The sequence below is a fragment of the Phyllobates terribilis genome, unplaced genomic scaffold, assembly GCF_046119375.1.
Source record: "Phyllobates terribilis strain yellow unplaced genomic scaffold, ASM4611937v1 Scaffold_4__5_contigs__length_816908805, whole genome shotgun sequence".
Classification (NCBI taxonomy): domain Eukaryota; kingdom Metazoa; phylum Chordata; class Amphibia; order Anura; family Dendrobatidae; genus Phyllobates; species Phyllobates terribilis.
Genome location: NW_027362764.1, coordinates 20,451,620 through 20,465,410, shown reverse-complemented (window position 1 = coordinate 20,465,410; position 13,791 = coordinate 20,451,620).

Below are 13,791 nucleotides of genomic sequence, written 5' to 3'. Positions count from 1 at the left end.
TGATAAACTGTACAGATAGTGTGTGACAGCGCAGCAGTGATAAACTGTACAGATAGTGTGTGACAGCGCAGCAGTGATAAACTGTACAGATAGTGTGTGACAGCACAGCAGTGATAAACTGTACAGATAGTGTGTGACAGCACAGCAGTGATAAACTGTACAAACAGTGTGTGACAGCAGAGCAGTGATAACCTGTACTGATAGTGTTTGACAGCACAGCAGTGATAAACTGTACAGATAGTGTGTGACAGCACAGCAGTGATAAACTGTACAGATAGTGTGTGACAGCACAGCAGTGATAAACTGTACAGATAGTGTGTGACAGCACAGCAGTGATAAACTGTACAGATAGTGTGTGACAGCACAGCAGGGATAACCTGTACATATAGTTTGTGACAGCACAGCAGTGATAACCTGTACAGATAGTGTGTGACAGCACAGCAGTGATAAACTGTACAGATAGTGTGTGACAGCACAGCAGTGATAAACTGTACAGATAGTGTGTGACAGCACAGCAGTGATAAACTGTACAGATAGTGTGTGACAGCACAGCAGTGATAAACTGTACAAACAGTGTGTGACAGCAGAGCAGTGATAACCTGTACTGATAGTGTTTGACAGCACAGCAGTGATAAACTGTACAGATAGTGTGTGACAGCACAGCAGTGATAAACTGTACAGATAGTGTGTGACAGCACAGCAGTGATAAACTGTACAGATAGTGCTTGACAGCACAGCAGTGATAAACTGTACAGATAGTGTGTGACAGCACAGCAGTGATAAACTGTACAGATAGTGTGTGACAGCACAGCAGTGATAACCTGTACAGATAGTGTGTGACAGCACAGCAGTGATAAACTGTACAGATAGTGTGTGACAGCACAGCAGTGATAAACTGTACAGATAGTGTGTGACAGCACAGCAGTGATAAACTGTACAGATAGTGTGTGACAGCACAGCAGTGATTAACTGTACAGATAGTGTGTGACAGTACAGCAGTGATAAACTGTACAGATAGTGTGTGACAGCACAGCAGTGAAGAGACTGTACAGATAGTGTGTGACAGTACAGCAGTGATAAACTGTACAGATAGTGTGTGACAGCACAGCAGTGAGAAACTGTACAGATAGTGTGTGACAGCACAGCAGTGATAAACTGTACAGATAGTGAGTGACAGCACAGCAGTGATAAACTGTACAGATAGTGTGTGACAGCACAGCATTGATAAACTGTACAGATAGTGTGTGACAGCACAGCAGTGATAAACTGTACAGATAGTGTGTGACAGCACAGCAGTGATAAACTGTACAGATAGCGTGTGACAGCACAGCAGTGATAAACGGTACAGATAGTGTGTGACAGCACAGCAGTGATAAACTGTACAGATAGTGTGTGACAGCACAGCAGTGAAGAGACTGTACAGATAGTGTGTGACAGTACAGCAGTGATAAACTGTACAGATAGTGTGTGACAGCACAGCAGTGATAAACTGTACAGATAGTGTGTGACAGCACAGCAGTGATACACTGTATAGATAGTGTGTGACAGCACAGCAGTGATAAACTGTACAGATAGTGTGTGACAGCACAGCAGTGATAAACTGTACAGATAGTGTGTGACAGCACAGCAGTGATAAACTGTACAGATAGTGTGTGACAGCACAGCAGTAATAAACTGTACAGACAGTGTGTGACAGCAGAGCAGTGATAACCTGTACTGATAGTGTGTGACAGCACAGCAGTGATAAACTGTACAGATAGTGTGTGACAGCACAGCAGTGATAAACTGTACAGATAGTGTGTGACAGCACAGCAGTGAAAAACTGTACAGATAGTGTGTGACAGCACAGCAGTGATAAACTGTTCAGATAGTGTGTGACAGCGCAGCAGAGATAAACTGTACAGATAGTGTGTGACAGCACAGCAGTGATAAACTGTACACATAGTGTGTGACAGCACAGCAGTGATAAACTGTACAGATAGTGTGTGACAGCACAGCAGAGATAACCTGTACATATAGTGTGTGACAGCACAGCAGTGATAACCTGTACAGATAGTGTGTGACAGCACAGCAGTGATAACCTGTACAGATAGTGTGTGACAGCACAACAGTGATAAACTGTACAGATAGTGTGTGACAGCACAGCGGTGATAAACTGTACAGATAGTGTGTGACAGCACAGCAGTGATAAACTGTACAGATAGTGTGTGACAGCACAGCAGTGATAACCTGTACAGATAGTGTGTGACAGCACAGCAGTGATAAACTGTACAGATAGTGTGTGACAGCACAGCGGTGATAAACTGTACAGATAGAGTGTGACAGCACAGCAGTGATAAACTGTACAGATAGTGTGTGACAGCACAGCAGTGAGAAACTGTACAGATATTGTGTGACAGCACAGCAGTGATAAACTGTACAGATAGTGTGTGACAGCACAGCAGTGATAAACTGTACACATAGTGTGTGACAGCACAGCAGTGATAAACTGTACAGAGTGTGACAGCACAACAGTGATAAACTGTACAGATAGTGTGTGACAGCACAGCAGTGATAAACTGTACAGATAGCTTGTGACAGCACAGCAGTGATAAACTGTACAGATAGTGTGTGACAGCACAGCAGTGATAAACTGTACAGATAGCGTGTGACAGCACAGCAGTGATAAACTGTACAGATAGTGTGTGACAGCACAGCAGTGATAAACTGTACAGATAGCTTGTGACAGCACAGCAGTGATAAACTGTACAGATAGTTTGGGACAGCACAGCAGTGATAGACTGTACAGATAGTGTGTGACAGCACATCAGTGATAAACTTTACAGATAGTGTGTGACAGCACAGCAGTGATAACTTGTACAGATAGTGTGTGACAGCATAGCAGTGATAAACTGTACAGATAGTGAGTGACAGCACAGCAGTGATAAACTGTACAGATAGTGTGTGACAGCACAGCATTGATAAACTGTACAGATAGTGTGTGACAGCACAGCAGTGATAAACTGTACAGATAGTGTGTGACAGCACAGCAGTTATAACCTGTACAGATAGTGTGTGACAGCGCAGCAGTGATAAACTGTACAGATAGTGTGTGACAGCACAGCAGTGATAAACTGTACAGATAGTGTGTGACAGCACAGCAGTGATAAACTGTACAGATAGTGTGTGACAGCACAGCAGTGATAAACTGTACAGATAGTGTGTGACAGCACAGCAGTGATAAACTGTACAGATAGTGTGTGACAGCACAGCAGAGATAACCTGTACATATAGTTTGTGACAGCACAGCAGTGATAACCTGTACAGATAGTGTGTGACAGCATAGCAGTGATAAACTGTACAGATAGTGTGTGACAGCACAGCAGTGATAAACTGTACAGATAGTGTGTGACAGCACAGCAGTGATAAACTGTACAGATAGTGTGTGACAGCACAGCAGTGATAAACTGTACAAACAGTGTGTGACAGCAGAGCAGTGATAACCTGTACTGATAGTGTTTGACAGCACAGCAGTGATAAACTGTACAGATAGTGTGTGACAGCACAGCAGTGATAAACTGTACAGATAGTGTGTGACAGCACAGCAGTGATAAACTGTACAGATAGTGTGTGACAGCACAGCAGTGATAAACTGTACAGATAGTGTGTGACAGCGCAGCAGAGATAAACTGTACAGATAGTGTGTGACAGCACAGCAGTGATAAACTGTACAGATAGTGTGTGACAGCACAGCAGTGATACACTGTATAGATAGTGTGTGACAGCACAGCAGTGATAAACTGTACAGATAGTGTGTGACAGCACAGCAGTGATAAACTGTACAGATAGTGTGTGACAGCACAGCAGTGATAAACTGTACAGTGTGTGACAGCACAGCAGTGATAAACTGTACAGATAGTGTGTGACAGCACAGCAGTGATAAACTGTACAGACAGTGTGTGACAGCAGAGCAGTGATAACCTGTACTGATAGTGTGTGACAGCACAGCAGTGATAAACTGTACAGATAGTGTGTGACAGCACAGCAGTGATAAACTGTACAGATAGTGTGTGACAGCACAGCAGTGAAGAGACTGTACAGATAGTGTGTGACAGTACAGCAGTGATAAACTGTACAGATAGTGTGTGACAGCACAGCAGTGAGAAACTGTACAGATAGTGTGTGACAGCACAGCAGTGATAAACTGTACAGATAGTGAGTGACAGCACAGCAGTGATAAACTGTACAGATAGTGTGTGACAGCACAGCATTGATAAACTGTACAGATAGTGTGTGACAGCACAGCAGTGATAAACTGTACAGATAGTGTGTGACAGCACAGCAGTGATAAACTGTACAGATAGCGTGTGACAGCACAGCAGTGATAAACGGTACAGATAGTGTGTGACAGCACAGCAGTGATAAACTGTACAGATAGTGTGTGACAGCACAGCAGTGAAGAGACTGTACAGATAGTGTGTGACAGTACAGCAGTGATAAACTGTACAGATAGTGTGTGACAGCACAGCAGTGATAAACTGTACAGATAGTGTGTGACAGCACAGCAGTGATACACTGTATAGATAGTGTGTGACAGCACAGCAGTGATAAACTGTACAGATAGTGTGTGACAGCACAGCAGTGATAAACTGTACAGATAGTGTGTGACAGCACAGCAGTGATAAACTGTACAGATAGTGTGTGACAGCACAGCAGTAATAAACTGTACAGACAGTGTGTGACAGCAGAGCAGTGATAACCTGTACTGATAGTGTGTGACAGCACAGCAGTGATAAACTGTACAGATAGTGTGTGACAGCACAGCAGTGATAAACTGTACAGATAGTGTGTGACAGCACAGCAGTGAAAAACTGTACAGATAGTGTGTGACAGCACAGCAGTGATAAACTGTTCAGATAGTGTGTGACAGCGCAGCAGAGATAAACTGTACAGATAGTGTGTGACAGCACAGCAGTGATAAACTGTACACATAGTGTGTGACAGCACAGCAGTGATAAACTGTACAGATAGTGTGTGACAGCACAGCAGAGATAACCTGTACATATAGTGTGTGACAGCACAGCAGTGATAACCTGTACAGATAGTGTGTGACAGCACAGCAGTGATAACCTGTACAGATAGTGTGTGACAGCACAACAGTGATAAACTGTACAGATAGTGTGTGACAGCACAGCGGTGATAAACTGTACAGATAGTGTGTGACAGCACAGCAGTGATAAACTGTACAGATAGTGTGTGACAGCACAGCAGTGATAACCTGTACAGATAGTGTGTGACAGCACAGCAGTGATAAACTGTACAGATAGTGTGTGACAGCACAGCGGTGATAAACTGTACAGATAGAGTGTGACAGCACAGCAGTGATAAACTGTACAGATAGTGTGTGACAGCACAGCAGTGAGAAACTGTACAGATATTGTGTGACAGCACAGCAGTGATAAACTGTACAGATAGTGTGTGACAGCACAGCAGTGATAAACTGTACACATAGTGTGTGACAGCACAGCAGTGATAAACTGTACAGAGTGTGACAGCACAACAGTGATAAACTGTACAGATAGTGTGTGACAGCACAGCAGTGATAAACTGTACAGATAGCTTGTGACAGCACAGCAGTGATAAACTGTACAGATAGTGTGTGACAGCACAGCAGTGATAAACTGTACAGATAGCGTGTGACAGCACAGCAGTGATAAACTGTACAGATAGTGTGTGACAGCACAGCAGTGATAAACTGTACAGATAGCTTGTGACAGCACAGCAGTGATAAACTGTACAGATAGTTTGGGACAGCACAGCAGTGATAGACTGTACAGATAGTGTGTGACAGCACATCAGTGATAAACTTTACAGATAGTGTGTGACAGCACAGCAGTGATAACTTGTACAGATAGTGTGTGACAGCATAGCAGTGATAAACTGTACAGATAGTGAGTGACAGCACAGCAGTGATAAACTGTACAGATAGTGTGTGACAGCACAGCATTGATAAACTGTACAGATAGTGTGTGACAGCACAGCAGTGATAAACTGTACAGATAGTGTGTGACAGCACAGCAGTTATAACCTGTACAGATAGTGTGTGACAGCGCAGCAGTGATAAACTGTACAGATAGTGTGTGACAGCACAGCAGTGATAAACTGTACAGATAGTGTGTGACAGCACAGCAGTGATAAACTGTACAGATAGTGTGTGACAGCACAGCAGTGATAAACTGTACAGATAGTGTGTGACAGCACAGCAGTGATAAACTGTACAGATAGTGTGTGACAGCACAGCAGAGATAACCTGTACATATAGTTTGTGACAGCACAGCAGTGATAACCTGTACAGATAGTGTGTGACAGCATAGCAGTGATAAACTGTACAGATAGTGTGTGACAGCACAGCAGTGATAAACTGTACAGATAGTGTGTGACAGCACAGCAGTGATAAACTGTACAGATAGTGTGTGACAGCACAGCAGTGATAAACTGTACAAACAGTGTGTGACAGCAGAGCAGTGATAACCTGTACTGATAGTGTTTGACAGCACAGCAGTGATAAACTGTACAGATAGTGTGTGACAGCACAGCAGTGATAAACTGTACAGATAGTGTGTGACAGCACAGCAGTGATAAACTGTACAGATAGTGTGTGACAGCACAGCAGTGATAAACTGTACAGATAGTGTGTGACAGCGCAGCAGAGATAAACTGTACAGATAGTGTGTGACAGCACAGCAGTGATAAACTGTACAGATAGTGTGTGACAGCACAGCAGTGATACACTGTATAGATAGTGTGTGACAGCACAGCAGTGATAAACTGTACAGATAGTGTGTGACAGCACAGCAGTGATAAACTGTACAGATAGTGTGTGACAGCACAGCAGTGATAAACTGTACAGTGTGTGACAGCACAGCAGTGATAAACTGTACAGATAGTGTGTGACAGCACAGCAGTGATAAACTGTACAGACAGTGTGTGACAGCAGAGCAGTGATAACCTGTACTGATAGTGTGTGACAGCACAGCAGTGATAAACTGTACAGATAGTGTGTGACAGCACAGCAGTGATAAACTGTACAGATAGTGTGTGACAGCACAGCAGTGATAAACTGTACAGATAGTGTGTGACAGCACAGCAGTGATAAACTGTACACATAGTGTGTGACAGCACAGCAGTGATACACTGTATAGATAGTGTGTGACAGCACAGCAGTGATAAACTGTACAGATAGTGTGTGACAGCGCAGCAGAGATAAACTGTACAGATAGTGTTTGACAGCACAGCAGTGATAAACTGTACAGATAGTGTGTGACAGCACAGCAGTGATAAACTGTACAGATAGTTTTAGACAGCACAGCAGTGATAGACTGTACAGATAGTGTGTGACAGCACATCAGTGATAAACTGTACAGATAGTGTGTGACAGCACAGCAGTGATAACTTGTACAGATAGTGTGTGACAGCATAGCAGTGATAAACTGTACAGATAGTGAGTGACAGCACAGCAGTGATAAACTGTACAGATAGTGTGTGACAGCACAGCATTGATAAACTGTACAGATAGTGTGTGACAGCACAGCAGTGATAAACTGTACAGATAGTGTGTGACAGCACAGCAGTGATAACCTGTACAGATAGTGTGTGACAGCGCAGCAGTGATAAACTGTACAGATAGTGTGTGACAGCGCAGCAGTGATAAACTGTACAGATAGTGTGTGACAGCACAGCAGTGATAAACTGTACAGATAGTGTGTGACAGCACAGCAGTGATAAACTGTACAGATAGTGTGTGACAGCACAGCAGTGATAAACTGTACAGATAGTGTGTGACAGCACAGCAGAGATAACCTGTACATATAGTGTGTGACAGCACAGCAGTGATAACCTGTACAGATAGTGTGTGACAGCACAGCAGTGATAAACTGTACAGATAGTGTGTGACAGCACAGCAGTGATAAACTGTACAGATAGTGTGTGACAGCACAGCAGTGATAAACTGTACAGATAGTGTGTGACAGCACAGCAGTGATAAACTGTACAAACAGTGTGTGACAGCAGAGCAGTGATAACCTGTACTGATAGTGTTTGACAGCACAGCAGTGATAAACTGTACAGATAGTGTGTGACAGCACAGCAGTGATAAACTGTACAGATAGTGTGTGACAGCACAGCAGTGATAAACTGTACAGATAGTGTGTGACAGCACAGCAGTGATAAACTGTACAGATAGTGTGTGACAGCGCAGCAGAGATAAACTGTACAGATAGTGTGTGACAGCACAGCAGTGATAAACTGTACAGATAGCGTGTGACAGCACAGCAGTGATAAACTGTACAGAGAGTGTGTGACAGCACAACAGTGATAAACTATATAGAGAGTGTGTGACAGTACAGCAGTGATAAACTGTACAGATAGTGTGTGACAGCACAGCAGTGATAAACTGTACAGACGGTGTGTGACAGCACAGCAGTGAAGAGAATGCAACGATAGTGTGTGACAGCACAGCAGTGATTAACTGTACAGATAGTATGTGACAGCACAGCAGTGATAAACTACAGATAGTGTGTGACAGCACAGCAGTGATAAACTGTACAGATAGTGTGTGACAGCACAGCAGTGATAAACTGTACAGATAGTGTGTGACAGCACAGCAGTGATAAACTGTACAGATAGTGTGTGACAGCACAGCAGTGATAAACTGTACAGATAGTGTGTGACAGCGCAGCAGAGATAAACTGTACAGATAGTGTGTGACAGCACAGCAGTGATAAACTGTACAGATAGCGTGTGACAGCACAGCAGTGATAAACTGTACAGAGAGTGTGTGACAGCACAACAGTGATAAACTATATAGAGAGTGTGTGACAGTACAGCAGTGATAAACTGTACAGATAGTGTGTGACAGCACAGCAGAGATATACTGTACAGATAGTGTGTGACAGCACAGCAGTGATAAACTGTACAGAGAGTGTGTGACAGCACAACAGTGATAAACTATATAGAGAGTGTGTGACAGTACAGCAGTGATAAACTGTACAGATAGTGTGTGACAGCACAGCAGAGATATACTGTACAGATAGTGTGTGACAGCACAGCAGTGATAAACTGTACAGACGGTGTGTGACAGCACAGCAGTGAAGAGAATGCAACGATAGTGTGTGACAGCACAGCAGTGATTAACTGTACAGATAGTGTGTGACAGCACAGCAGTGATAAACTACAGATAGTGTGTGACAGCACAGCAGTGATAAACTGTACAGATAGTGTGTGACAGCACAGCAGTGATAAACTGTACAGATAGTGTGTGACAGCACAGCAGTGATAAACTGTACAGATAGTGTGTGACAGCACAGCAGTGATAAACTGTACAGATAGTGTGTGACAGCGCAGCAGAGATAAACTGTACAGATAGTGTGTGACAGCACAGCAGTGATAAACTGTACAGATAGCGTGTGACAGCACAGCAGTGATAAACTGTACAGAGAGTGTGTGACAGCACAACAGTGATAAACTATATAGAGAGTGTGTGACAGTACAGCAGTGATAAACTGTACAGATAGTGTGTGACAGCACAGCAGAGATATACTGTACAGATAGTGTGTGACAGCACAGCAGTGATAAACTGTACAGACGGTGTGTGACAGCACAGCAGTGAAGAGAATGCAACGATAGTGTGTGACAGCACAGCAGTGATAAACTGTACAGATAGTGTGTGACAGCACAGCAGTGATAAACTGTACAGACAGTGTGTGACAGCAGAGCAGTGATAACCTGTACTGATAGTGTGTGACAGCACAGCAGTGATAAACTGTACAGATAGTGTGTGACAGCACAGCAGTGATAAACTGTACAGATAGTGTGTGACAGCACAGCAGAGATAACCTGTACATATAGTTTGTGACAGCACAGCAGTGATAACCTGTACAGATAGTGTGTGACAGCACAGCAGTGATAAACTGTACAGATAGTGTGTGACAGCACAGCAGTGATAAACTGTACAGATAGTGTGTGACAGCACAGCAGTGATAAACTGTACAGATAGTGTGTGACAGCACAGCAGTGATAAACTGTACAAACAGTGTGTGACAGCAGAGCAGTGATAACCTGTACTGATAGTGTTTGACAGCACAGCAGTGATAAACTGTACAGATAGTGTGTGACAGCACAGCAGTGATAAACTGTACAGATAGTGTGTGACAGCACAGCAGTGATAAACTGTACAGATAGTGTGTGACAGCACAGCAGTGATAAACTGTACAGATAGTGTGTGACAGCGCAGCAGAGATAAACTGTACAGATAGTGTGTGACAGCACAGCAGTGATAAACTGTACAGATAGTGTGTGACAGCACAGCAGTGATACACTGTATAGATAGTGTGTGACAGCACAGCAGTGATAAACTGTACAGATAGTGTGTGACAGCACAGCAGTGATAAACTGTACAGATAGTGTGTGACAGCACAGCAGTGATAAACTGTACAGTGTGTGACAGCACAGCAGTGATAAACTGTACAGATAGTGTGTGACAGCATAGCAGTGATAAACTGTACAGACAGTGTGACAGCAGAGCAGTGATAACCTGTACTGATAGTGTGTGACAGCACAGCAGTGATAAACTGTACAGATAGTGTGTGACAGCACAGCAGTGATAAACTGTACAGATAGTGTGTGACAGCACAGCAGTGATAACCTGTACAGATAGTGTGTGACAGCGCAGCAGTGATAAACTGTACAGATAGTGTGTGACAGCACAGCAGTGATAAACTGTACAGATAGTGTGTGACAGCACAGCAGTGATAAACTGTACAGATAGTGTGTGACAGCACAGCAGTGATAAACTGTACAGATAGTGTGTGACAGCACAGCAGTGATAAACTGTACAGATAGTGTGTGACAGCACAGCAGAGATAACCTGTACATATAGTGTGTGACAGCACAGCAGTGATAACCTGTACAGATAGTGTGTGACAGCACAGCAGTGATAAACTGTACAGATAGTGTGTGACAGCACAGCAGTGATAAACTGTACAGATAGTGTGTGACAGCACAGCAGTGATAAACTGTACAGATAGTGTGTGACAGCACAGCAGTGATAAACTGTACAAACAGTGTGTGACAGCAGAGCAGTGATAACCTGTACTGATAGTGTTTGACAGCACAGCAGTGATAAACTGTACAGATAGTGTGTGACAGCACAGCAGTGATAAACTGTACAGATAGTGTGTGACAGCACAGCAGTGATAAACTGTACAGATAGTGTGTGACAGCACAGCAGTGATAAACTGTACAGATAGTGTGTGACAGCGCAGCAGAGATAAACTGTACAGATAGTGTGTGACAGCACAGCAGTGATAAACTGTACAGATAGCGTGTGACAGCACAGCAGTGATAAACTGTACAGAGAGTGTGTGACAGCACAACAGTGATAAACTATATAGAGAGTGTGTGACAGTACAGCAGTGATAAACTGTACAGATAGTGTGTGACAGCACAGCAGAGATATACTGTACAGATAGTGTGTGACAGCACAGCAGTGATAAACTGTACAGACGGTGTGTGACAGCACAGCAGTGAAGAGAATGCAACGATAGTGTGTGACAGCACAGCAGTGATTAACTGTACAGATAGTGTGTGACAGCACAGCAGTGATAAACTACAGATAGTGTGTGACAGCACAGCAGTGATAAACTGTACAGATAGTGTGTGACAGCACAGCAGTGATAAACTGTACAGATAGTGTGTGACAGCACAGCAGTGATAAAATGTACAGATAGTGTGTGACAGCACAGCAGTGATAAACTGTACAGATAGTGTGTGACAGCGCAGCAGAGATAAACTGTACAGATAGTGTGTGACAGCACAGCAGTGATAAACTGTACAGATAGCGTGTGACAGCACAGCAGTGATAAACTGTACAGAGAGTGTGTGACAGCACAACAGTGATAAACTATATAGAGAGTGTGTGACAGTACAGCAGTGATAAACTGTACAGATAGTGTGTGACAGCACAGCAGAGATATACTGTACAGATAGTGTGTGACAGCACAGCAGTGATAAACTGTACAGACGGTGTGTGACAGCACAGCAGTGAAGAGAATGCAACGATAGTGTGTGACAGCACAGCAGTGATTAACTGTACAGATAGTGTGTGACAGCACAGCAGTGATAAACTACAGATAGTGTGTGACAGCACAGCAGTGATAAACTGTACAGATAGTGTGTGACAGCACAGCAGTGATAAACTGTACAGATAGTGTGACAGCACAGCAGTGATAAACTGTACAGATAGTGTGTGACAGCACAGCAGTGATAAACTGTAAAGATAGTGTGTGACAGCGCAGCAGTGATAAACTGTACAGATAGAGTGTGACAGCACAGCAGTGATAAACTGTACAGATAGTGTGTGACAGCACGGCAGTGATAACCTGTACAGATAGAGTGTGACAGCACAGCAGTGATAAACTGTACAGATAGCGTGTGACAGCAATGCAGTGATAAACTGTACAGATAGTGTGTGACAGCACAGCAGTGATAAACTGTACAGATAGTGTGTGACAGCACAGCAGTGATAAACTGTACAGAGAGTGTGTGACAGCACAACAGTGATAAACTATATAGAGAGTTTGTGACAGTACAGCAGTGATAAACTGTACAGATAGTGTGTGACAGCACAGCAGAGATATACTGTACAGATAGTGTGTGACAGCACAGCAGTGATAAACTGTACAGACGGTGTGTGACAGCACAGCAGTGAAGAGAATGCAAAGATAGTGTGTGGCAGCACAGCAGTGATTAACTGTACAGATAGTGTGTGACAGCACAGCAGTGATAAACTGTACAGATAGTGTGTGACAGCACAGCAGTGATAAACTGTACAGATAGCGTGTGACAGCACAGCAGTGATAAACTGTACAGATAGTGTGTGACAGCACAGCAGTGATAAACTGTACAGATAGTGTGTGACAGCACAGCAGTGATAACCTGTACAGATAGTGTGTGACAGCACAGCAGTGATAACCTATACAGATAGAGTGTGACAGCTCAGCAGTGATAAACTGTACAGATAGCGTGTGACAGCACAGCAGTGATAAACTGTAGAGATAGTGTGTGACAGCACAGCAGTGATAACCTGTACAGATAGTGTGTGATAGCACAGCAGTGATAAACTGTACAGATAGTGTGTGACAGCACAGCAGTGATAAACTGTACAGATAGTGTGTGACAGCACAGCAGTGATAAACTGTACAGATAGTGTGTGACAGCACAGCAGTGATAAACTGTACAGATAGTGTGTGACAGCACAGCAGTGATAAACTGTACAGATAGTGTGTGACAGCACAGCAGTGATAAACTGTACAGATAGTGTGTGACAGCACAGCGGTGATAAACTGTACAGATAGTGTGTGACAGCACAGCAGTGATAAACTGTACAGATAGTGTGTGACAGCACAGCAGTGATAAACTGTACAGATAGTGTGTGACAGCACAGCAGTGATAACCTGTACAGATAGTGTGTGACAGCACAGCAGTGATAACCTGTACAGATAGTGTGTGACAGCACAGCAGTGATAACCTGTACAGATAGTGTGTGACAGCACAACAGTGATAAACTGTACAGATAGTGTGTGACAGCACAGCGGTGATAAACTGTACAGATAGTGTGTGACAGCACAGCAGTGATAAACTGTACAGATAGTGTGTGACAGCACAGCAGTGATAACCTGTACAGATAGTGTGTGACAGCACAGCGGTGATAAACTGGACAGATAGAGTGTGACAGCACAGCAGTGATAAACTGTA